Source organism: Monodon monoceros, unplaced genomic scaffold, assembly GCF_005190385.1.
Source record: "Monodon monoceros isolate NGI ecotype Baffin Bay Population unplaced genomic scaffold, NGI_Narwhal_1 Super_Scaffold_7, whole genome shotgun sequence".
NCBI lineage: Eukaryota > Metazoa > Chordata > Mammalia > Artiodactyla > Monodontidae > Monodon > Monodon monoceros.
Window position 1 is genome coordinate 90,668,274 of NW_021703784.1, and position 25,189 is coordinate 90,693,462.

At 41.3% G+C, this 25,189-nt stretch overlaps 1 long non-coding RNA gene across 1 annotated transcript in view; it reads right to left on the bottom strand.

Moving 5' to 3' along the window:
- The window catches only part of LOC114886415, a 42,812-nt gene that overhangs the window by 11,924 nt on the left and 5,699 nt on the right, over window positions 1–25,189 (bottom strand). The window contains exons 2-4 of the long non-coding RNA XR_003791338.1: window positions 20,070–20,257; window positions 19,451–19,598; window positions 11,438–11,543 (exon numbers count right to left, since the gene is read on the bottom strand). This is a non-coding gene — a long non-coding RNA (uncharacterized LOC114886415). The remainder of the gene's footprint in view (window positions 1–11,437; window positions 11,544–19,450; window positions 19,599–20,069; window positions 20,258–25,189) is intronic.

Below are 25,189 nucleotides of genomic sequence, written 5' to 3' on the forward strand. Positions count from 1 at the left end.
TGGCAGCTTTGGAAAGAAGGATACCAGAAAAAATTGCACGAGGTTTACATTCACTTACTACATTTTCTCTTTGAACTCACTAGGAAGAAAACAGTAAGTATGCTTTGTGATTTAGAGATTTTCAGGGACTGTACTTCTCTGTAATTTGAAGATAAAGGACACTGGATTTGACTCAGTGCTACATAGCTGTACACCATTTCATGTTGCCTCTAACATAAGGATAACATTTTGCTTTCTTCTGGCAGGAAATTAAGCTTTGCTTAATTTGTCCTTTCTGATTCTTGGAAGAAGTTCTATTCACTCCATGCTCAGAAATGGGATTGGAATCCTACTGAGGAATTAAAGCAGCAGTGAACCTCTGCCTATTCCTGGGCAAGCCAGGGCACACTCTGTCACTCTTTGATTGCTGCAGAGATACCCAATCTTTCGAGTCCTTTGCTAAGATCCTCTTTCCCATGTTTCACATATCATTAGAGGGGTGGGTGATGCCAGAGGTCTTCCGCAGGGGAGGCAGCAGAGTACCTAAACCAAAGCTGGTCTGGACAAAAGAGAGAGGGGAATATTAAAAACATGTAGAGCCTGGGTGATTTCCTCATTCATCTTTGACTGATGGAAGAAGGTCTGCTGCTCAGTGAAGGCTGGGCCCCCAGTAATGAAGCTGTCTCCAGCACTGAGCTGCTTGGCCATGGCACATAGCTCAGAATTACTGCAACTGCCTGGGTGTCAGAAGCCATCAATTGTCCCAGACTCACCTGCTGAACTCAGAGCCGTGGACCGTGGGGCTAAAACATCATCATTCTCTCAGATGAGACCCACACTTACCTCTTCATCATTGGTATCCCTTCCTCTCCCCCAGATATTCCCATTGATCAAGTCCCATTATTTCTCCTGGTACCGAGTCACAGAACATAGAGTAGCATCATCATTCTTCCTCACGGTTCCTATCCACCAAGGAATTGTATCCTTCCCTTTCACATGAGTTACTGTCCAACAGCCCAGATCTTTGCCTTCTGTGTGGCCTGCATATGGAGTGAAGGATAAAAGAAGTCTGGGAAGCTCTGTTCTGAGCTAAGCAGTTCTCTCCATCATTTCTGCCATTTGGTCAAAAGGCCCTTCCATCCATCCACATCCACAGAGTACTCTCCAACTAAACCATGGAGCATACATGGAAAGAGTGCCTTGTCTTTGAATTGGAGACCACCTTATAGCTCATCTGAATCCAATCACCTATGCATTTCAGGGATCCCAAATGCTGATGGTCGTCCTTTTCTCAGTTTAAACTCTTCCAGTGAAGGGAGGTAAAGACTGTCCCAAAGCTGTCACTTCATTGATGGAAATATCTAATTTTATAGGATTGGTCTAGCCCCAACCCCTTCTCAATTATCATAAAAATGTAGTTTCCACAAATATTTTCTCCTAAATTATCCAGCATTATCCTTTTAAAATATTATATATGAAACTGTACCCAATATTTCAGCCATGATTTCATCAATGGGGCATACAGTAGGACCCTTGCCTTAGTGCATCTCTTCCTTTTATTTCTATAAATAATACCCAAAATTGCATTAAATAATATATAGTATAGTAAAAGCTGCACCATACTTTGGTCCATATAAGCTTATAAACTAAAGCTCTGGAAAGATCTTTAATAAATACTTTATTTTAAGCTATATATCCCTCTAGTTTGTAACTCAGTTGTTTTTTTTTTTTTACCCTTACTGTAGTATTTTATATTTACTCCTAATTAAATTATATTTGGTTCATTGGTTCAACTATTCTGCTTCTGACTCTCATTAGTGTATTAACTTTCCCTTCCAGCTTCCTATCACTCCAAAATGTAATCAGTGAGTTATAATCTCATTCTGGTCATTAATAGAAACAAAAAAGTAAGGCTCTGAACCTAGAAACCTCATAGAGAGATAGTTCAAAGCCCACACTAACACATTAGTCAACATTCTTTGAGTACATATTTCAGCACTTATGAACCTAGGTAATTCCACACATTTAACCATCTTCAATTCAACCCATAAAACACTTGCTTAGTCTCTACTGTTTGCCAAGAAATACAAATATAATAAAATCTATTCCCTGCCCTGGAGAGGCTCACAGTCAAATGAGGAAATGATCATGCAGTCAATAAAGCAGTTCCCTATGATGGGTCCTATGCTACAAGTGGACTTGCAGTCCAAGAGGAGCTCAAGAAGGAGCACTGGACTCTACCTGGGGTTGTTGAGGAAACCTCAGAAAAGAATGTAAGATTCTTCCTTCCCCTCTGCCATTTTTTTTTTGAGTTATGTCTCAAGAATGTGAAAAGGTAGACTTTTACTGTAGTCTAACAGCAAGGGTGGTTGGTAAAGGAGGAAAAATATTGATTCTGCTTAGGACTACCCAAGGACAGGTCCATTTCACATGATTACCTCCCCTCTAGACTAGGGTCTCAGTTTCCCATCCTCCAGCTCTAGGCTTGTAACTGTCATAGGCATTAAAGAGAGAGTTGTACACATAGAGTGAGATATACATGGAGCAGACAGGCATCATTCATGCCAGGCTATCAATGGACAATACTGCTGTCAGAAAGGTAGGTCATAAAGGACAATGGGAAGGTCAAGTAGCAATGCCAAGTGCCAGGTGCTCACTAGATCTAGTCCTCTCATTTCAGGCCTCTACTTCTCATTATCTAGTCTCCACGAGGAAAGGTTTTATTTTTACACATCAAAGTATTCTTCCACATCTTTTTTCTAGCCCAGAGTTTTTTCTGTTTCCCTGAAGACTTAGATTTTTGAAATCCAAAGCCAACAACAGACTATCTTTTTCCACAGCTTCTTTTTGATGTGTCTTTTCTTACCTAAAGTAATGTTTGCAGACAGCCTAGTTGACTCAGGAGGGCCAAGGTTGGAAAGGACTTTTTTAAAATGTTGGTTAATATTCCAAAAGTATTATCCTGCCTCACACAAGGAGGCAATTATCAGCAGATGTGGAGAGGACGAGCTTCCAAACAGAGATTAGAGCATGGGCAAAATGCATGAGAAAGCACAACTAATGGGCAATTTTTCCAATATTTTACTAAAATATGGATATTTTCCATCTAGTACATTCCCATAATAAAAACCCTCAATGAAAAGAACAAACAAAGGAAATCAGATAAGTTTAGTCAGACTTCGTCATTTGGAACTCATTATTTTCAATAATCTCAACTTCCTTTCCAAACTACTCACAATCCTTCTCTAAATATTTTGTCCCTGAATTTGACCAGGGATTGATGTCACATTAATTGATGTGTTCTTTTCAGAATTCATCTTACTTCCCTTTTTGAAAATTGGTGATTTTCCCATTTCAATCATCCAGCACCTTTTTTATTTCTGGCAATTCTCTTTAAAAAGGAAAAGAGAAATTTTAACGCATGTGTTGAGTACTTATTATGTTGCTGGCACTGTCTTAAGTATTTACATCTATTAAAATTCAGGCTGGTAACCACGCCTTCCTGCCCTTTCCAACATGAAGGTCATTTCTTTCATGTAGAGGATGGAAACAAAATAGACACTGAATCATTCTCCTTCCTTTCATCAGTTAACGATACACCATCTGCCCAAGAGGTAAGCCCATCCTTTCCTGGTTCTTCTTGCTTTAAATATGGATAAATGAAACACTTCATTTTCTGTAGCACACATTTCATTGAGCTGCACTGATTCTTCATAGTTTTGTCAATGTTGTCCTTGCAAGTTTATTCCGCTCTTTGGTATCCATCCCACGAATACAAAGGGCCAACTGTATAGTTATTGAAAAAAAATAAGTATACGTGGACTTGTACAGTTCAAACCCATATTGTTCAAGGGTCAGCTGTATATACTCCTTTTGTAACAAATTAAATCCAAGCTCAGAGACGTCCATGAAGTCACACCACCACTACTTTCTTTTTCAAAGGAATAATATGTGACCTCAATGTCAGCCTTTTCTCTTTTCTAAACTCTCCTGCTGCTCGTAACCATCTTTTATGTGAACTATTTGAAATATATCCCTCCTAGGATCTAACATAAATGCCTGACTATGATCGCCATTTGCTCTCATCGCTATTATGAATACTGTTGTTAATATTCTTCCAAGTTGTCCTTCAATTCTACTTCAATTGTCTTGGTCAGAAATGAGTCTAAAACTAGAAATCTTCCTTCATCTTTTTTATTACCTTGCAAGGGATGAAATCCTCAGCAGGCGTCCTCAAACCCCGGGCCACAGACCGATACCGGTCTGCGGCCTGTTAGGAACCGGGCCGCACAGCAGGAGGTGAGCGGTGGGCTAGCAAGTGAAGCTTCAACTGCCGCTCCCCACCCCGGACCGTGGAAAAACTGTCTTCCACGAAACCGGTCCCTGGTGCCAAAAAGGTTGGGGACCCCTGCTCAACAGGACAAGAGTTCATCAGAAACTGGGGAAGATATTCTAATGTCAAATACGTAGAAAGAAACCATAAAGAAAACTATGAAAAATTTTAAATTCCTTATGGCCTAAAAGACTGCTTCCAAAATCACAAGCAAGTCTCATATGTGGAAAAAATTATTATCAAAAAATACTAGTATATTCTACAATAATGGCTATAATCCAGAGATCTAGATTCTAATCTTAGACATATTCTTTAATGACTGTGGGACCTAAAACAAACCAGCTAAACTCTCTGGGACTCATGAAGAATATCTTCATCTGAGAAATGTAGATCTTCATTAGTTCTGAAAACTTCAGAGTATTGTTATTAGAATCTTACAACATCATATGAAAACACTTTGAAAACTGTAAATGCCATATATAAGACATTATCATATTATTGTTCCTTTACTTCATCTATTATCCTCCTTGGTATCAAGTTTCTGAGTATTTGCCTCTCTCCTTTTCTTAAGCCAATAAACATTCTAATAAATGCATTCTTCTGGGACTTCATAAGGTGACTTTTTTTTCCCCAAGGAGATCATCATTATGATATAAAATCACAATCCAGAAAAACAAATCCTATTCTTCAATATGACATAGGTCACCAGAAGTTATGGACTGAATGTTTCCCACCAAAATATCTATGTTGAAACCCTACTCCCCAGTGTGGTAATACTGGGAGGTGGGGCCTTTGGGAGTTAAGGAAGGATTAGATGAAGTCCTGAGGGTGAAGCCCTCATGAATAGAATTAGTGTCTTCAAAAGAGTCACAAGAGGGCTTCCCTAGTGACGCAGTGGTTGAGAGTCCGCCTGTCGATGCAGGGGACGTGGGTTCGTGCCCCGGTCCGGGAAGATCCCACATGCCGCGGAGCGGCTAGGCCCGTGAGCCATGGCTGCTGAGCCTGCGTGTCCGGAGCCTGTGCTCCGCAAGGGGAGAGGCCACAACAGTGAGAGGCCCGCATACCACAAAAAAAAAAAGAAGAGTCACAAGAAAACTCGTTTCATCTCTCTGATCTCCACCATGGGAGAATACAACAAGTAGCTTGCAGTCTGCAACTTGGAAGAGGGTCCTCATCAGAACTTGACCATGCTGGCACCCTGGTATCAGAATTTCAGACTCCAGAACTGTGAGAAATAAATTTTTGTTGTTTATAAGCCACCCAGGCTGTGGTATTTTGTCATAGCAGCCCAAATGAACAAAGACCAGGTGTTCACACCCTGTATCCTTCCTTCTCTCCCAAAATTGTGACCTTCTACTAGAAGAGCTGAATCCATCAAAGGTCTTTAGTTTTCTATCCAAATCTAATGCTTGAACAATATGGGGGTTAGGGGTGCCGACCCCCTACAGTCAAGAATCCACGTATCACTTTACAGGCGGCCCTCTGCATCCGAGTTTCCACCATCTGCAGATCATATAGTTCTGTGGTACGTACTTATCAAAAAAAAAAAAAATCGGGCTTCCCTGGTGGTGCAGTGGTTGAGAGTCCACCTGCCGATGCAGGGGACACGGGTTCCTGCCCTGGTCCGGGAAGATCCCACATGCTGCGGAGCGGCTGGTCCTGTGAGCCATGGCTGCTGAGCCTGCGTGTTCGGAGCCTGTGCTCCGCAACGGAAGAGGCCACAACAGTGAGAGGCCCGCGTACCGCAAAAAAAAAAAAAATCGACGTATATGTGGACCCACACAATTCAAAACCTGTGTTCTTCAAGGGTCAACTGTATGTATACACCAGTGTCTTCTAGTGACAGCATACGCACACCTCATGGATCAGAACCAAAAGGCTATGAGCTTAATGAGCTTCATTATTCTTTGTAGGGTCTCCTCTGACCTCAATGGCTATATTCAGCCTCTCTCTCTCTTTTTTTCTCTCTCTCTCTCCGTCTCTCCCCACCCCCCACATTCATGCAGATAAACACCATCAAGGATGATTCTATCTCAGTGCTCTGTTAGGAAGCATATGGAGAAAAACATTGAGAAAGAAGCCAGATGCCAACATGAGACTTCTGGTGATGTAGCATCATTCATAGAAAGTTCAGGTGTTTTCTGAAAAAGATAGGAGTGTTCTTGAACTTCTAGCTTTCCGTAAGGTTCAGGGCTGCATTCACAACCAGGCCACACCACCAACCTGTCAGCATTCACCTAAATCACAGGCTAATTTCTTAGGATGAATTTAGGAGGCACACGAGGGTCCAGTTTCCAAACCCAAGCCAACAGTAACATGATATAGCTACTACAAGGAATTAAATTAATGGATTTAGAAATAATATATTCACCAACTTAAAGGTGATCAAATTGTAAGAGTAACTACCACACCCAAGGGATTAACCACACCCAGGGGTTATCAGCACTTCATTCAATCCCCCTTTGTTTTATACTGTTTTATGATACATGATCTACCCTGATGTCTGCAAATGAGACAACAGCAACGCACTGAACATCTCAATAGATGACAATAATAACAGTTAGAATTTATTGATCAGTTGCCATGAGCCAGGCACCAGGCAAATACACTATAAAAAATTGTCTCGGTCTTCACAACAATCCTATAAAACAGGTTAGGTAATCCACCCTAAATTAGTTATTATTTCTCATTCTCCAGAGAAGCAAAATAAAGTTTACACAAGTAATCTGCTCAAGATTTATTTAACAAGTGAGTGGCAGAACAGAAATTTATAGCCAGGTCTGGGGGGACTTTGAGCCACAACACTTAACCAGTCTCAGATTGTTGTAAAATGGGGCGTGGCACAAGAAGAGGAAGTGAGTCTTTCATTTTTAAGCAGTTATGAAATCAAGACCAAAATTAGACATGGCTAAGGATGTCCATAACCCCATAGGCTGTCAACTCGGGGATCAGCAATAGCTCTGATGAGGTGAGCAAAGGGAAAGATGATTGTTATATATAATACATCATGTAATAGTATTATATATCATTTGACTAAAAGATATATATTATATATCACATACCAAATATTACATGTTATGGGTTATACATTATGTATGATAGCACAGAAGTCCAGCCGAGGACTGTGATATGCAAGCCTCACGGATGGCAGTCCCAGGCCCTCAACAGAAGAGAGACAACACTTGAGTTAAGCTTTCATCTTTCCCACTATTACTGAGCCACGAAAGTGTCACATAAATATGAGAAACCCATATGAGTGAACTCATATTATACGTGGCTTAAATATCCTTAATTTATAAAGTGTGAGAGGTATAAACATGATAAAATTTGTTTATCAACCCCCTTAGATGATTGGCATGTTGGGAAAGACTAAACACACATACATAAAAAAAAGCCAGGTACACATTTAACTGAAAGTACTGTAGCCATGTCACAGGCACAAATTTCTAGCGTCAGGGCAAGCAAGCATTGGGGGAAGGCTTTACCAAGTTTGGTAGGGAAATAGCACTTCCCTTTGAAGAACCTCTCTACCTGTCTCATCAGTCTTGCTTTCAATCTGCTTCCTCAAATTTCTTTTTATCAATATTTTAACAACTTTTATTTCAGCATATAATCATTAATTAGAAAAAGCTGTGAATTTATTAACTTTTTTTTTCTGCTTTAACACTTTAATTTGCAGGATACGGTTTTAAGCAGAAATGTGATTCCTGACAAAAGCAGTGTCCACGAGTAAATAAAAACAACTTTGAATGTCATATGACTTGCATAGAAGAAGGGTTTCTATGGATGGGGGAGGAGTGGGCAAGAGAGTGGGGAAGTTGAGTTCCATCTGGAATTTCAGACACACTGATATTTAGAAGCACATGTTTATCTTGAGTTACAATATCAGAAGAGAAGTGTGAACAAGATACTAATTGCTCAATTTGCCCATCGCCCAGGAAGATACGAACAGACTGAACAAGACAGAGATAACCTAATATAGAAAGAGCATCCCCTTCACAAACTGGCCCAGCCTACTCATCCAGGGTCAGCTCTTCCTACTACCCTACATTATAGTTACCATGGAAATGCCTCAAAGTGCCATACTCTCTCATACCTCTGTGTCTCCACCCAGGCTGCTTCCTCCCTGGATACCTTCGTCCACATTTTTACCTGGAAAAATCTAACTCTCCTTTTAAGGTCAGGCTCAACTACTATTTCCTCTATTACTAAACTCTCTTCTCTGCTTCCACTGGTCTTTATAAATACATCTCTTGTAGCATTTACCATACACCACATTACATAGACTTGATTATTCATTGCAGGCTTCTGGATCCAATAGCTATAGTCACATTGGCAAACAGACACAATCAAGGACAGTTCTGTCTGTATACTTGGCTTAAAAACCACACAGATAAAGGTGTTGAAAAAGCAGCCAGATCTTTACACAAGACTTCTGGGAATTTAGCATCATTCAGGGAAACTCTGTGAACCCCTCTCACACACCCCATGAAGAGAAGAGGAGAAGAGAGATTGTTTTCATCTGCTGGACATGCTCAAGTATGAAGACAAGGTCTTATTTATTTTGCACGCTCAGTGCTGGACCTGGTGCTGTGCATGCACAAGGTGTTCAATGAGTGTGGGCTGGAGGAACTTTTGGAGATGAAAGGTCATGATGTTCCTATGAACTGTGCTCTCACAGTCTTCCCAAATAAGCAAACATGGAGCAAATCAACTGCTGACATGCCTTGGGTCCTTGTTTAATAACTCAGAATACTTTGCTAAAGTTTTATAAGATAGAATACCATTTAGAAATCACATGTCATTTCCCATAAACAAATTGGTACTCACTGAGTAGCAAACTCTTCAGACCCGCTTTTGTAGAGATAAGATTCCCTAGCTCTCAAAGAAATACAGTCATTGTTCTCATAACTTTTTTGAATAGAATTTGATCTATTAAAGCTGAACCAAAAGCAGGTGGCTTTGGAGTGAGTGGATATATGCAGTTCCCAGCAATGTCATTATATTGTGCCTTAAAGTAGATGACCAAGACAGAGCTTGAATTATTACGCAGGCAGCAGGAAATAGTGAAATTGATAGATTTCTTTATCTTCGGTGATAATAATAATAATGATGATCATGTCCTGGGTTCCATCTCACAAAATGGCAAATGGATTTCTAGGGGCCTTTCTAAAGAATTAGAGGTTGAAGGAGAAAAATGAAATATGATGCTATCTGGATGATAATTGGAGAAATATTACTTAGGACAAAAGCATTAGTAAAGAGACCAATTTCTGAGACTCTCTTTTTCTCTTGCAGGTTGATCCTGCCTTCTGGTCTCAGGAAATATTTGAGTTTTATTTATGAGAATTCACGCTTTGCTATCCTCAGCTGTTAAGTTAGTCCGTGGCCACCCTCTGCCTCACCTTCACTCGGGAGACAGAGGAGAAGCAAATCAGCTCTGTGCCTGGACTTGGGGAACGTCTCCGCTCAAAAGGAACAGTTTAGTTAGTTACTGTCCTTCCCCTTCGGAACATAGGTTCATGTGGTTTCTACGTCCTTAACTATGACTTGAATAAAATTATATACTATGATTTTTTAAACTGTCTTTTCAAGAAGGATGGTACTAGTGCTGACTTCCTTTTGTCTCTAAACATTAGTTGTCTTCTCTACAACCTACCTTTATTTACAACTTTCTCCCCAGAGCCACGAAAAAAGGCCTGAATTAGCTGTCAGGAATCCTCAGTTCTAGCCCAATGCTACAAACTAGCTAGTAAACCACTTAATATTTTAATAGTATTTTCAAGGTTTATAAAGCCACCATTAATTTGGGTCCCCTCAACAGCCTTAAGAGCAAGGTTAGATATGATTGCCGCCTAGAAGATGAAGAAACATCAGCTGCGAGAAGTTACGTATGTGGGAAAGACTTAAAACTCTGAGGACTGTATGTGATTGGGTGAGAAACAGTCACTGTCCCCCGGACAGAGCAGAGGTCTGCCCTAGCCTAGTGTCTCTTCTTCTTTGCTCTCCAAGGTACTGTTATCACTTTAATATATTTCAGTTATTTCACATTAAGCTCCAATTTTTATAACGTTTGAGTTAGATGGCTTAATCTCAATTTTTCTGTTGTCCCTGCATTTGTTATGTAGGCCTACCTAGTGGTGCTAGGTGTGAGGAAATACTTATGATTTTAAAGCCGAGAATCCAGATGGAAGCTCTCGAATGTTAACTGGCCTATGCATATCAACATCCAAGAATCACCAAATGAGAACATCAAGAGAAACACTTCCAGAACAGGAATAAGGACTGAATTTGCCAGGCTGTCATGACCACTGTGGGTTAGGAGATGAGGGTTGTTACGAGGATCTGAGGGACTGAACTGCAAGGAATGTAGCAATCTGCCAACGGGGTTTAACCTATACCTATATTTACATTCAAAATGCCATCAAATATCAGGAACTTTGCCTAAGATTCTGGAAGTCACATTTGGCTTCTGCGTTTTCCACATTGCCTCCAGAAGCCTAGGAAGGTCAGGTTACAGGGGGAAGGCGTTTATCAAAGCTAAGTCACAGAGATCATTAACTGTCACAGGTGGTACTTGAACTCTGATCTCTTGACTCCAGTTTTTTTTTTCTGCTCCACCAGTCTGCCTCTTAGCTTCTCTAAGTCTCTGTTTCCACATCTGCTAAATGAGAGGTTGGAGTAGATGCTAAGGTCGCTAACACCTCAAATTCTATAATTTCTTTTCCTTCTAGTAGCATCCCAGCCTAGCTCAGACCCCTCCCTTGTCACAGCAAACACTGACATTCCTCTCTCCCACATCACGCTCACTCTCTTCTAATCCAAGAAAATGGACTAAAAGGAAGCCCAATTTTCCTACTCAGGACTCAGCGACAGCTTAAAACAGAAAGTCTCAGTGAGAAATCACATGTACCAGTCTTACTGTGGACAAAGGATCATTATGCTTGTTTACTTGGGGCCAAACAAGCCATTCTTTAAAGTTTAATTACCAAGGAATCAGACAACTTCCTCTATATATTGAATGCCTGAGTGAATATGGAATTTGTTTTGCCGCCATCCAAACTCAATTTATTTTCTTCCCTCCCCTTTCCCTTTCCAGTGCCACTTTGGTGACTTGCTACTCACTCTTGAAAAATCCATATATTTCTCAAGCTAGGTCAGAAAGCTGGTTGGAGACTCCTGGTCACCAGTGGGTCAAGCATGTGTTACCTCAGAGAATCACTAATGGCATCTGAAAAAAGAGAAAAGAATAAGTAATAACTTGGCCATCGATTTCAGGAAAAAAGAAAGTCAAACCAGAGTAATCAGGCACTAAAAGTGTATCTCAAGTAGGCAGCAACTTTAAGGAACACTTTCAACAGGGAGAGTTTACTTGGACCTATGGGAGAGGCACTCCCACTGTGCTCCAGGATGGGTGATGGTTTCTGGGTAGAAGCGAAGGGCGTGCAGTCATTTCCGATCCACAACCTGGGCTGCTTCGACCACTTCCAGGGGCTCAATGCAGCTGAGACTCTAACACTCACTGAACCTTAATCCTCTGCCCATTTGCTTTACTCCTCAGGACTTAGACATCCTATAAGTACGGCTGCAACACTTCCAGGTGACCCCAGGTGCCTTCATTCCTCTGTTCTCCACAGCGCATGTGTCTGTGTCCCTTTACCATCTTTGGGCCTCAGCTCCCATCACAGAAGTTTCCAGCCCAGTCACATCCGTCACAGTTTGCATTCGCTGTTTTGAGTTCATAGTCAGAATCTTCATCCTCCAGGATTCCAAACCGCACACACAAAAACTAATTAATTAATAAACGTTAATGGCCATGAATTTTGTCTTGATAATTAATGACATTCCTTGAGATAAGTATCAGTAGGAACAAAACTGCTCCACATTTCTTTTCTAAAGAGCTCATTAAATTAATTTGGATAAGGGGCAGGACCCTGGGGTGGCATTCTCAAATGAAAATACCCACAGAAGCTGGCAAGAGGGATGCTTGCCAAGAACAACGCACAGCAGCCCTGAAGACACACCTCAGTTCTCCTTCCAAGAGAAAGGCGCTGTAGAAAACAAACTTATGGTTACCAGGGGATAAGGGGGTGGGGGAGGGACAAATTGGGAGATTGGGACTGACATATAAACACTACTCTATATAAAAAAGATAACTAATAAGAACCTACTGTATAGCACAGGGAGCTCTACTCAGTACTCTGTAATGGCCTATATGAGAAAACTCTACTCAGTACTCTGTATGGCCTATAGCTGATTCACTTTGCTGTACACCTGAAACTAACACAACATTGTGTATCAACTACACTCCAATAAAAATTTTTAAATTTTAAAAAGAGGGAGAGAGAAAGGTGTGAGGAGTGCTGTTAGTGGACAGCCCCCAGCTTCAGTGTCTTTGGGCCAAGGCTATGCTCCATGCTCTCCCTGAGCACAGCAGTTCTAGAACCTCATAATTTTTGCCCAGCACAGGATTCCTCCAACAAATAATCATTGTCTATAGCTCCCCATTGGGCTAGATGAGACGTTCTGAGAATTGCACTGAGGTCTGAGGATCTTTCCACCCAATCCTCCTTTCTTTCCCCTCTCCATTCACAGGGTCAGACCAGCATCATGGTCTGAAGACTTCCTCTTCCTACTCCTGTTCCCTCTCCTCTTCTATCTTTTGTGGGATTGACCTCCAAAAACATTTTTGCATTTTTAATTTTGTCTCTGTATCTGCTTCTTTGGGATCTGTAGATCCCAAACCGACATACAAGGAGATGGTGACCCTCTCAGGTGAGGAGAGAACTAGAAAGGCTGTAAGGGCACTGACTCATTTACCATTTTATCCTCAGTGCCCAGTAGAATGAATATGACATTCATGGGCCACAGGCTCCAAAGTGTGATAATGGGTGGATGCCACACTGATATCCATTGAGATACGAGTTCCCATCTGGTCCCAGTGATCAAGCCACTCAGGTCACCAAGTCATCCATGTAGTGACCCCAAGGTCTCTCCAGATCCACCAGTTACTTCCAGGCCCTTTTTAGAAAGGTATGAAAAATTGTTGGCTCTTTTCCCACTATACCCTGGAGCCACAGAAAGGCCACTGTAGCAGTTTCAGGCCCTCTCTACCTAGACACTGTGTCACCACTGCTCACTGCCCTCTACCAATCCCCATATTTCTGGGCACGGAGGCTTTCCATAACACTTGCCCCCCACCCCCAGGCTTTATTTGATTTTAAAACTCAATCAGGGACCTCCCTGGTGGTCCAGTGGTTAGGACTCCATGCTGCCAATGCAGGGGGCATGGGTTCGATCCCTGGTCAGGGAACTAGGATCCCACATGCCACATAGCCCAAAAAATAAATAAATAAATAAAGCAAGACCCTGGAGAATCAAAAATAAAAATAAAAATCCATCAGTGAAACAAATGAAAATCCATGCATTATTCCTACCTTCTATCAAATTTCCAAACCTATTTGATATCCATGTGGCTGACTTGTTATCAATCAGGTTTCAGCTCACATGGGACCTCCTCAGAGAGGTCTTCCATGGATATCTAATATAATATTGTACCCCGTCTCCTATTACCCTCTTTTATTTCTTCATAGAACTTACCACTATCTGAAATTTTCTTATTTGTTTACTTGTTTACTATTTCTTTCTTATTGTAGAAAATACACTTCAGAAGAAACAAGATGTTAAGTGTCTTGTTCTCTCCTGTGTCCACAGATCCTAAAACTCTGCCACGCATGTACTTGAATGAATGACAGAAATGGCCCCTGTTTCCATGGAGCATACAACCTAACTAAGAAGGCAAAAACTGAGTAGTAATTGCAGAATCTTTTAGAATCTCATTTGGGGAATCCAAACGCCAACTCAGAGACCATACTTTTCCAGTAGCCTCTTCGTTCTTCATTCACTATTCCATTTGACTATGAAAAAGTCCATGTGTAAACAACTATGCCACTTTCACCCCAGAGAAAATTGCCTTTGGTGCTAAATCTGAGCCAGTAGTCTAAAAACTTTTTTTGGTCATCTATCTTTATCATTAATCAATTTTTTAACAACCCTCCCGATATATGTTTGTTTATTTATAAATTATATGTAGTATCACAGTGCTAATGTATTGTGTGCATTTTAAAAACATTACCAAAAATTGAAACATAAACAGATGAGATAAAAATATAAATATAAATTCTGGTTTTTCAAGTTTATGGTTACCAAAGGGGATAGTGGGGTGGGGGAGGGATAAATTAGGAGTTTGGGATTAACATATACACGCTACTATATATAAAATAGGTAAACAACAAGGAACTACTGTATAGCACAGGAACTATACTCAATGTCTTATAATAACTTACAATGGAAAACAATCTGAAAAAGAATATATGTGTATGTATAATGGATTCACTTTACTGTATACTTGAAACTAACACACCATTATTAAAAAAGTTTTCAATTAAAAAAATTTTTTTTAAAAAACATTTTTTCCTTTTTCCCCCTTTAGATCATCTTGCATACCCCCTAGAGTATGTACAGCATATTTTGAAGACCATTAAACACAGGAATTTTTACCTAGAGATAGAAGTTGCCAGGAGTTAGTGGTAGGAGAGGCGCTAAGTACAAGGCACTGAGTAATGCTGAGAAAACAAACAAAAAAGGAATCCTAAGAGTAGTTAGACATTGAGCATTTTATTTTTCTGACCAGTGATAAATCCTGTAAAAACCCACATTTCCCTCCATGTTCCCATGTTACCTCTAGAGATCAGAGTCACATCAAAGCACAGGAAACAATGTACCTTTATAGCCACCTCATTAATTCTTGAACTCTATAGCCAACTATGGCAGATGGCTGCAACAATATCTCCCACTACGCATGCTCTTCTGCAATGTGACCTTGCCACCTCCTCAAGAGGTGCAGTTCCCCTCCCCTTGAATCTAGTCTGGCCTTAATGACTTACTTACGACTGATAACATACATGAATTTACAGGCTATACATACATGAACTTACAGGCTATGTCAGAATAGGTCATACAGCTTCTGTCCAAATCTCTTAGAGCATTTTCTCTCAGAAAACAGCCCCCACACTGAGAAAAGCCTAAGGCACGCAGAGAGCCACACAGACTAGCTTTATGTCTAGTTGACAGTCCCAGATGAGGCCAGCTTGGAGTCATCCCATCCTATAAAGGCTAATTTTATGTGTTAACTTGACTGGATGACGGGGTGCTCAGATATCTGGTTAAAGATTATTTCTGGGTGTTTCTGGAAGAAACAGCATTTGAACTGGCGGAGCAAGCAAATCAGATGATGCTTCCCAGTGTGAGTGGGCATCATCCAATCCGCTGAGGGTCTGAATAGAACGCAAAGGTGGAGGAAGGCTGAATTCACCTTCTACCTTCCGACTGGGTGAGCTGGAACATTGATCGTCTCCTGTCCTCCATGCTCCTGGTTCTCAGGCCTTCAGACTCAGACTGGAATCTACACCATTGGCTCCCCAGCTTTCAAGCCTTCAAACGATACCACTGGCTTTCCCGGGTCTCCATATTGCATATGGCAAGCTGTGGGACTTCTCAGCTTCCAGAATCACATGAGCCAATTCCCTTTAATAAACCTCATTAGTTAGTTAGATGATAGATAGATAGATAGATAGATCCTATTAATTCTATTTCTCTGGAGAACCATCCCAATACGTATCCCAAGCAGGAACTCCTGAAAGTTCCAGCTTCCTGCTTTTTGAGTCACTCCAGATATTTGAGTCTTCCCAACTGAGGAAGATAGCATGGAGGCAAAAGCAAGCCAGACCACTGTGCCCTATCTGAATTCCTAGCCCACAGATTCCATGAGCATTATAATATGGTTACTGTAGTATTCTATAAATTTGGGGACGGTCTGATAAACAGATAGTACTTGTGTCTTACCCATTATCCATTCTGCCCTTCTTCCTTAACAATAGAACCCTGATTTTGTTCTGAGAGCTCTGTTAAAAGTATTAAATCTCCTAGCTTACTATGCAGCACAATATGACCAAGTAATATAATCATGGCCAGTGAGAAGTGAGCAGACGTTGCTAGTTGGAGCTTCAAAAAGATAAAATAAAGTTCTTTTAGGAGACAGGTGAAATGGCTAGTTTCTTTGACCTTTCACATTTCTTTACTTTCCTCACTCTTCCTGCCAGGCATACAGTTCTGATGCCTAGAAGGGCAGGAACCATCTTGCTACCAGGAGATTGAAAGCCACAGTCTAGAAATGGGGTTGAAAAATGACACAAACACACAGGCTTCATGATGATTTTGTGGTACCATTAACCATACTGAACTGCCCACCTCAGACTTCTTGTTATGTAAGAAAAATAAATTCCTCTGTGATTAAGGAATTTTTAATCAGCATTTTCTGTTACAAACAGCCAAACGCACTTGGTACCAAAAAAAAAAAAAATGATGCAGCAAGAAACAGAACCTAAAATTTAGCTTTGTTGAATTTGGCTAAGAAGCACTGGCTTCAAGGGAGCTCAGAAGTGCCCGATGCTTGGTTAAATGTTCTGCTACCCTTGTCTTGAAATTTTTAATAATTTTATTTGAACTTGTGTTTTGTAAGTGAAGACTAATGAGACAATAAAGCATGCATGAAAGCAGAGGAGACAAAATGTATGTGTTGTTTCTTGCCAACCATTTGCATAAGCATTCATGATGCCCCACGAGCACAGGATTCCAGTGGACCCACAATGCATCCAAGTTCAGGGAGGCATACAAGATGTACAAGGAAAATGTGTTACAGCTAAGACTGAATAAGTAGGTTGAGAAGGAGGCACTGAGAGCCTCAAAAGTCCACCCTTTCTATTTGAACAAGAATTTGCTTTAAATGTAGAAAGAAGGCAATGGCATTCTAAGAAAAATGAATGAAAACCAAGGAAACCTATCATATCCTTTCTGACTCCTGTTACTTCCCTGTAATCGCTAACCACATATGCTGAAAATGGTAACATAGAATGCTATGGACTGAAGGGTGTCTCCCCCGCAAATTCATATGTTGAAGCCCTAACCCCAATGTAATTGTATCTGAAGATAGGGTCTTTAGGAGGTAATTATGGCAAAACGAGGTCACAAGGGTGACCCCGAGGTATCCACTGAAAAGAGGAAGGAGAGGGAATTTATGTGCCTTTCTCCCTCCTGCCCCCTGTGCCTCCTTGGACAAAATTCACCCAGAAAATTTAATCCCCCTATATTTCTGGGATACATCATATGGCCCCTTCAGTGGCACCCAAGAAGTCACATCCCACATCCTATGGTGTAACATTTCAAGACAATGCACAAGTGTCAGGAGGAGCCCAAGACCTAGGCATGTAGCTGGTTGCTAATGGAGGTGGCTGAGGTTAACTGAGGTCATGGAGGTATCAGACTCTCTAAACTGAGAGTCTGGGATGTAGGTTAGGCCATGAACATCTGAGATGGCACATAAAATGTGTCCAATAGAGTGACTCACACAGGGTCCTTCTTGCCACATTCAGCGACGTTCAGAAAGAGACAGATGCAATTTGTCTGGAGCTAGTAAGACTATCAGGAGAGTGGGACAGGAACACCAATTTCCTAAGGAAACCCTCTGCTAGCAGCTTGTAATTTAAGTGGAAGTCCCATAATTTGAAACCCTGCGGTTGAAAAAGCCAGGATCTTCAATAATCCTAAAATAAAACATTAGAAAGGGCAGCCGCAAAGCTGCAGGCCTTCCCCAAACACCTTTCATTAATAGTTCTCTGCAAGGGGGAGCCGGCTAACCTGCTAGCAATGAGGAGGTGAAGAGGTTGTCCTGCCACTGAAGCTCACTGTCTGAACTGCCTCAGAACAGATGCCTTTAAGCTAAGACGCAGGGTGGTGGCCACAGCACGAAGAGTAATAGGTAGCAGGGAAGCAGCTTCAGGCTTAAAATCATCTAAACAAGATGTGTGCTCTTATCACGCTCAAAGGTAATGAACAGACTACATACCTGCCAAGAATTTTGAGCGAACTTTTTGCCAAAGAAACTCCAGGCCTGATCACTAATGGTCTGTGACAATTTAACCCCTAAAATAATCCCCAGGCCCTTAGCTTCCTTCCCTCGACAAGAAGTGGGTTCTAGAGGCAGTGAATGACATCCTTCTCAATGCCATTCTAAAGTTCGGCTTTGCAGGATAAGGGACAGGATTATCATCCCAGGGAGTAGAGCCAGAGGCTGCCAGTCAACATCCAAGGCACGTAGTCCACCAAGTGTGCTAGGGCACAAAGGCATCACTCATAGTACCCAGAGGATCTCATCACTGTTCTGGATGGGTGTGCCTCCAATTCTCCTCTTTTTTGAACTGTAGTTTTACTGTTGTTTTATTGTTTATTATCTTCGTCCTTCTCCACAACTGTATATTGGCTGTGTAGGGGGCACACAAAAACTGTCATCAAATTACTCGTTATGGGAACTCAAGAACCTGACAAATACATTGGGACTTTGAGGTGAATGCTGTAATTGAAAGAGACTTCAGGGATGTTGACCTATGTCTGAAAAGAAGGGTATGGATGTTGTTTAACAAGGGTGGACACCAGGCAATACCAGTGGCAAACACTGGTCATTACCTATGCAGTATCTACTCTCCATTCTTCCTTTGTCATAGAACTCTATTTTGTATGAGGCAACAGTGTACCAGATTCTATGGCATTTCAAGGTGGCCCTGTGCCATTCTCCTGGCCATGGATATACTAAGTTTTTAAAAAGAAAACAGAATCATTTGTACTGTTTCAATTGCTTTTTGTTTTCCTTTTTCCCTTCCTCCTCTTTCCTGTCTGGAATGTGAGTGTGAGACCTAGAAGATAAAGGAGCTACCTTGTGACCCTGAGAATGAAAACCACACCATCTATATGGCAGAGTGAAAAAAGAAAGGAGCTTCAGTCTTTGACAATGTAATCGAATGATGGAATAGACAGGCGTTTTTGATAATCAGGGGAAATAAACGCCAATGTGATGTAACTACCATTGTTTGGGGTTGTAATGACATGCAGCCAAAAGCAAACTCTAATTAGTGCAGATCCTAAGGTGGAAACGAGGAACCAATAAGAAAGCTTTTGCCAACCACTAAAAATCTCTCTGTGGTGAAGTGTAGCAAACCTGGAAATACAGGAATAAGAATTTCTTACCAATTCTTCGGAATAAATTAGAAGCCTCCAAATTGATGACTAGATGGGTTTCTCCCCTTGCCAATTTGATAGCTGGTGCCGTTGAGTGCCCAAAGTAGGCATCATGTCCACATCTGTGTGCAGAGACTCCCTGAACACCAAAAGCACCCTGCAACACATTAACACATTACACTTCATGCAAACCCAGTATCTCTATTGTAAGCGGGGTTTGGCTTAAAAAATTATAAGCTATGAGAGAGAAATATATTTGAGTATTGGCAACATCACTTATTAACTATGTAATCTCAATGACTCTTCATCAAAAAGTTAGAATAAGATAATTGAACTCATGTTGATGCTTAAATGAGATAATAATCTTATAGTATTGAAACAAACCTGGGATATCCACAAGACACCACTGTACCAGAGTAGCTGGCTCCCAAAAGGGATGCGGTAACTGCCTTTGTATTTTTTCATGTATAAATTAGCTTGCTTGCTTGCTTGCTTTTTTTCTTTCTCTTTCTTTTTTTTTCTCTTTTTCATTAATTCAGTCAAACTTCCTTAATGACTACTCTGTGCGAGGCACTAGGAACACACAAAGAAAGAAGGCCCGGAGCCTGCCTTTGAGGAGTCAGCTCACCTTCTAATGAAGCTGGAAGGATAAGAGACCAAAAAGATGAGACTGATGACAATGGAGAAGTCAACCTCAGGTAAGATGTGCGCGTGGGGACCGCAGGGGCACATGTTGCTAGAGACTTCCACACATTCCCCGCGACCTTCTCCCATTACTCAAGAACGGCACAGAATTTAATTGCCAGATGACTCCAGCTGAAAAGGAAACATCATATGTGACACACAATGAACAGGGAGATAATTTTCTAATTCCCCACTGCTGGACATTTCCTCATTTCTCTCCAGAGCATTCTGTTTACCACAGACTGTCCAACATAACTATAGTGTGATTGGTAGTGAGGTACAAAGAAGAAAGGATGTGGAATTAAAAACCTGGGAACAAGGAAAACATTTGTACCTTCTAATCTAAAGCGATCAGTGATCAGTGACCCCAGTGGCTAGTCTGGCCAGGGGACATCCTTTATGTGAACTGCAGTGTGAATGCGAAAGAATTCACATTCTGATTGGCCTACATATGCGATTTTCCCTGGAAGAGTACATAACCAAATCCTAGATGATCATAGCTACAGATGATCTATTAAACATGCCTATTTTAAAAATAGGGCATACAGTCATTCTAATCAAGTCTCTTCTGTCCTCAGATTCTGGGAATGAGAAAAGAGACAATTAGAACTAAGCTGCTCTTCTTTGGACACTGACAGCAGTATCATCATGACTTCTCTCTGCAGTGGAGTCCTTGCTGGTGTTGCAGTGATTGAGTCTGCCTGTCTTCGGGCCTCTAAGAGAGGAAATCAAGGTCCTGACACCATGTGGTCACTAATGAGCTCATGGTGCTGGTAATCGGAAGAGGATTACTTAGTGGCCTAATTTCAGAAGAGTGCTGCTATTCTGTCTCCCCAAGAGATTATTCATGTCATTTCAGTGACACAAATTACTCTTGATTTTCCATTCTAGACTAATCCAAAATGGAAGGCAATGAAAGTCAAAACACTCGCCAGATGAGCAATGGTGATGAGTCACTAATAATGAACACAGCCTAGATGACGAAAAATGCAGACTAGAACAATTAGAAGCATTTGAAGAGAACATGTGAAATGTCTGGGTATCATGTGTCGACCGTGTGAATTCCTGGATAGTGACACCATTTCTTGACATGGAAAAGAGTGGATGGAGGAGGCAAGGATCGATGTTCCTATTCTGGCCCTATTTTTGAGGTATTTATTAGATATCCAGGTGGAGAATTCAGGACAGTTGCTGGATATATAAATCTGAATTCTGCTCCCCTCCCCTGCTAAAAGAAAAAAAAGGTTAGTCTTTAAGGGTCATCAGTAGATGAATGGTACTCAGAGTTATAAGCCAGGGTAAAGACGTCAGTAAAGAAGAGAAGAGCTTCTCCCACATTCAGAGGTCTGGTTAAAGAGGATGAGTCAGTAAAACAGGCTGACGAGGAGTGACCAGTATGTGAGAGGACAATTACATAAAGTTTGCATTATAATAGCCTAGAAAAGACAGTGTCAAATCAAAAGAAGGAGTAGTCAATGTGTCAAAGCCTGCTGAGATCCTGTAAGATAAGGACAGAAGTCATCACTGGCTTGGGCAAGATGTGGGTCATTGGGGACCTAGATAAGAATCATTTCAATGGCGTGAACATAAAAGTTCTTTAGAAAGAGTTAGGAAGAGAATGGAAAGTGAAAAAGTAGAGAGGGTGACTTTTAACAACTCATTCAAGAAGTTTTTCTATGAGAGAGAACAGATAAATAAGATTAGCACTTGTGAAACTTAGGAAAAATAGGGGGTCAAGGGAAGATGTTTTAAAGCCATACTAAGACACGCTTGGGGACTTCCCTGGTGGTGCAGTGGTTAAGAATCCGCCTGCCAGGAAGGGTAAGCTGGGACGAAGTGAGAGAGTGGCATGGACATATATACATAACCAAATGTAAAACAGATGGCTAGTGGGAAGCAGCCACATAGCACAGGGAGACCAGCTTGGTGCTTTGTGACCACCTAGAGGGGTGGGATAGGGAGGGTGGGAGGGAGACGCAAGAGGGAGGGGATATGGGGATATACGTATAGCTGATTCACTTTGTTATACAGCAGAAACTAACACAACAATGTAAAGCAATTATACTCCAATAAAGATGTTAAAAAAAAAGAATCTGCCTGCCAATGCAGGGGACACGGGTTCGAGGCCTGGTCCAGAAAGATCCCACACACCATAGAGCAATGAAGCCTGTGCACCACAACTACTAAGCCTGCGCTCTAGAGCCCGCGAGCCACAACAACTGAGCCCATGTGCCACAACCACTGAAGCCCGCACGCCTAGAGCCTGTACTCCGCAACAAGAGAAGCTACCACAATGAGAAGCCCGCACACCACAACGAAGAGTAGCCCCCACTCACTGCAACTAGAGAAAGCCCGTGCGCAGCAACAAAGACTCAGTGCAGCCAAAAATATAAATAAATACATTTATTAAAAAACACCCAAAGACATGCTTAAATGCCAGTGGAAATAATCCAGTAGAGTAGGTGGGGTTTGCTAGACAAGATAGAGATCGTTGCAGGACCAAAATCCTTAAGTAAATAAGAGGAGGGTGAACCAATGCACAAGTGGAGGGATTGGCTTTGGACAAGAGCAGAGACACTTCTTGTTAGGAGGAAAGGCAAAATGTGTGGATATAGATGCAGGAGGTTAACAAGAGTTAGTGCCAGGTAGGTGAATTCATTTTTATTTAATTGCAACTTTTTTTCTCTATAAGGTCTGAAATAAAGTTGTCAGTGATGGAGGAGGGGTGCTAGAGAATTGAAGATAGAAGAGGAGTTATGAAATATTCTTGCTGACTGGGAAAAAGAGTGGGTTAGGAAATTATATTAGGATTAGATGGTAGTGTTGAGTGTCCATTTAAGATCTGTGGTCATCAATTTAAAGTGAATGCAAAAAGCATTGTATGTAATTTTTTTTTTTTTTAACTTTTGCAGGCTGTGGAAGCTGGGAAGGAGAAATAGTTTTATTTGCAAACCCAGGAAGTTCTAACTTCCTCACACTTTCTCTAAATTCTGTTTGAAAACTTAAAAGTTCTTTCTTTAGCTCATCTTGATCTTCCTTTTACTTTATGATAGGCAGTTAAAAGGAGCCACTTGGCACTTTCCACATTCTGCCTGGATATCTCCTTACCAAATCCATAAACTTATTAGATACTCATTCTGTCTTCCATGTGACCAAGGCAACAGTTTGGCCAACTGTTCTGCCAATATGTAATACCAGTCTCATATTCCCCAGCCTCCAGCAGTAATTTTCACCACTCTTCCAGTCCCCACTCCAGTCTTCTGTAGTGCTTTCTGTTCCCTGCCACCACCCATTGCCAAAGCCAGTGCTCCATGTTTTACACTTTTTGTTACAGCAGCAGACTACGTTTGGGCACCAATTTTTGTTTCAATTCTTTATTGCTATAAAGCAAACTATCCCAAAACTTAGTGACTTAAAACAACTCTCTTATTATATTTCACCATTCTATGGGTCAGGAACTCAGACAAGGAACAGTAGGGTTTGCCCATCTCTGCTCCACACGGTATTCTAGATGGTCTCTTGACATATCTAGCACCTCAGCTAGGATGGCTCAAACATCTGGAGACTGGTTGCAACAGCTCCACTAAGGTCATATATCTGAGTCACAGTTCTCACTATTGGCTGGGCTCCTTAGCTCTCCTCCAAGATTCTCAGACTCTCTTTGTGGTCTCTCCAGAAGATCTCTCCAGAACTGTTGTTCAAGGTCCCCAAGTGTACAAAAGTAAAAGCTACCTGGATTTCTTTAGGCTTGGGCTTAAACTAGAACACTGTCACTTTTGTCATATTTTATGAGTCTAGCAGGTCACAAGGTCATCCAGATTCAAAGGGAGGGATCCACATAAGTACATGAATACTATGAGGCATAGTTCACTGGGGCCACAAAAACCATAGTTTACCCCCCAAATCATAGTTCACCCCACATGGCTTACTCCTCACAAAAAGAGTGGAGCCTAGTTCAATTTGTAGCAGCACTTGTTCCTTCAACTTTACCAATTTCATCTTCTGCAGCAATAAAGCAGCCACCTCAACCTTGCAGCTATTCTCTAGCTATATTTGGCTTCATTTTTCTTTACATATCTTCAGTACTTGGGTCAAGTAACTCTCCAGTACTTCTTATCTTACTCTACATTACAGTACAGCCACTTGTATTCTTGTCTTATCCCATTCACTAGATTACAAGCATCTCAAGAAGAGGAAAGTCTCATATTCAACTTTTTAATCCCACTCCCACTTCCTCTATAAGTAGCAGTGGTTCTATTAGTGTCCCTAGAATTGGTCTTAAATAGAAGCTTGAAATCTATAAATGTCATAAGATCTGTCGAAGGAACAGGCACTGGAAAACAAAGATGGTAATCACTAAAGCGTTTCAGCTTTTTAACTCACGTGTCCAATCACCATCATAGCCAGTATATATTGCACGCTTTGTCCTTGCAAGGCACTGTAGTAAAGCATTACTTATCCTTTCAGGAATACTGAAAGCTAAAGAGTAACACCTCCAATGAAGCTCAGAGGTCATGTGACTTGCCATTGGCCACTACATTATTAAATTGCAGATACTTATGATTAAAACCCAGGTTTATCTTTGCGGAGTCCATAGTCTTTTCACCTCTTCACACTGAGTGCATCTGTTACAAATTGCCAGTAAAAGCAACTGTGCTTAGGGCCAACTTCATGGGCATGTGCCTTACACAGGGTCCCACTCATAGGAGGACCCATGCTTGGTTTAAAGCTACACTGTCATTGCTTGAAATTCTGAATATAAACAAGAGACCTTGCATTTTCAGTTTGCACTGGGCCCCCCACAAATCATGTAGCTGGTCCTGAATGTACTCATACGTAAAGCATTTTGGAAGTTTGACTTAACCGTTCGTACAACTAGGTTTCTGTTTCACAAATGTGGGGGGCAGCTATATGTGCATGGTGTGAGTTTTTCTAGTTAAAAATCTACTTCTCAATATTTTCCCCCCAAATACTACAAGACAGTCATTCCTTTAGGTTCACAAAAGACTTCCCCTACAAACAGTTTTATACAGCTGATGATCTCACTTCGCTCACCTTGATTAC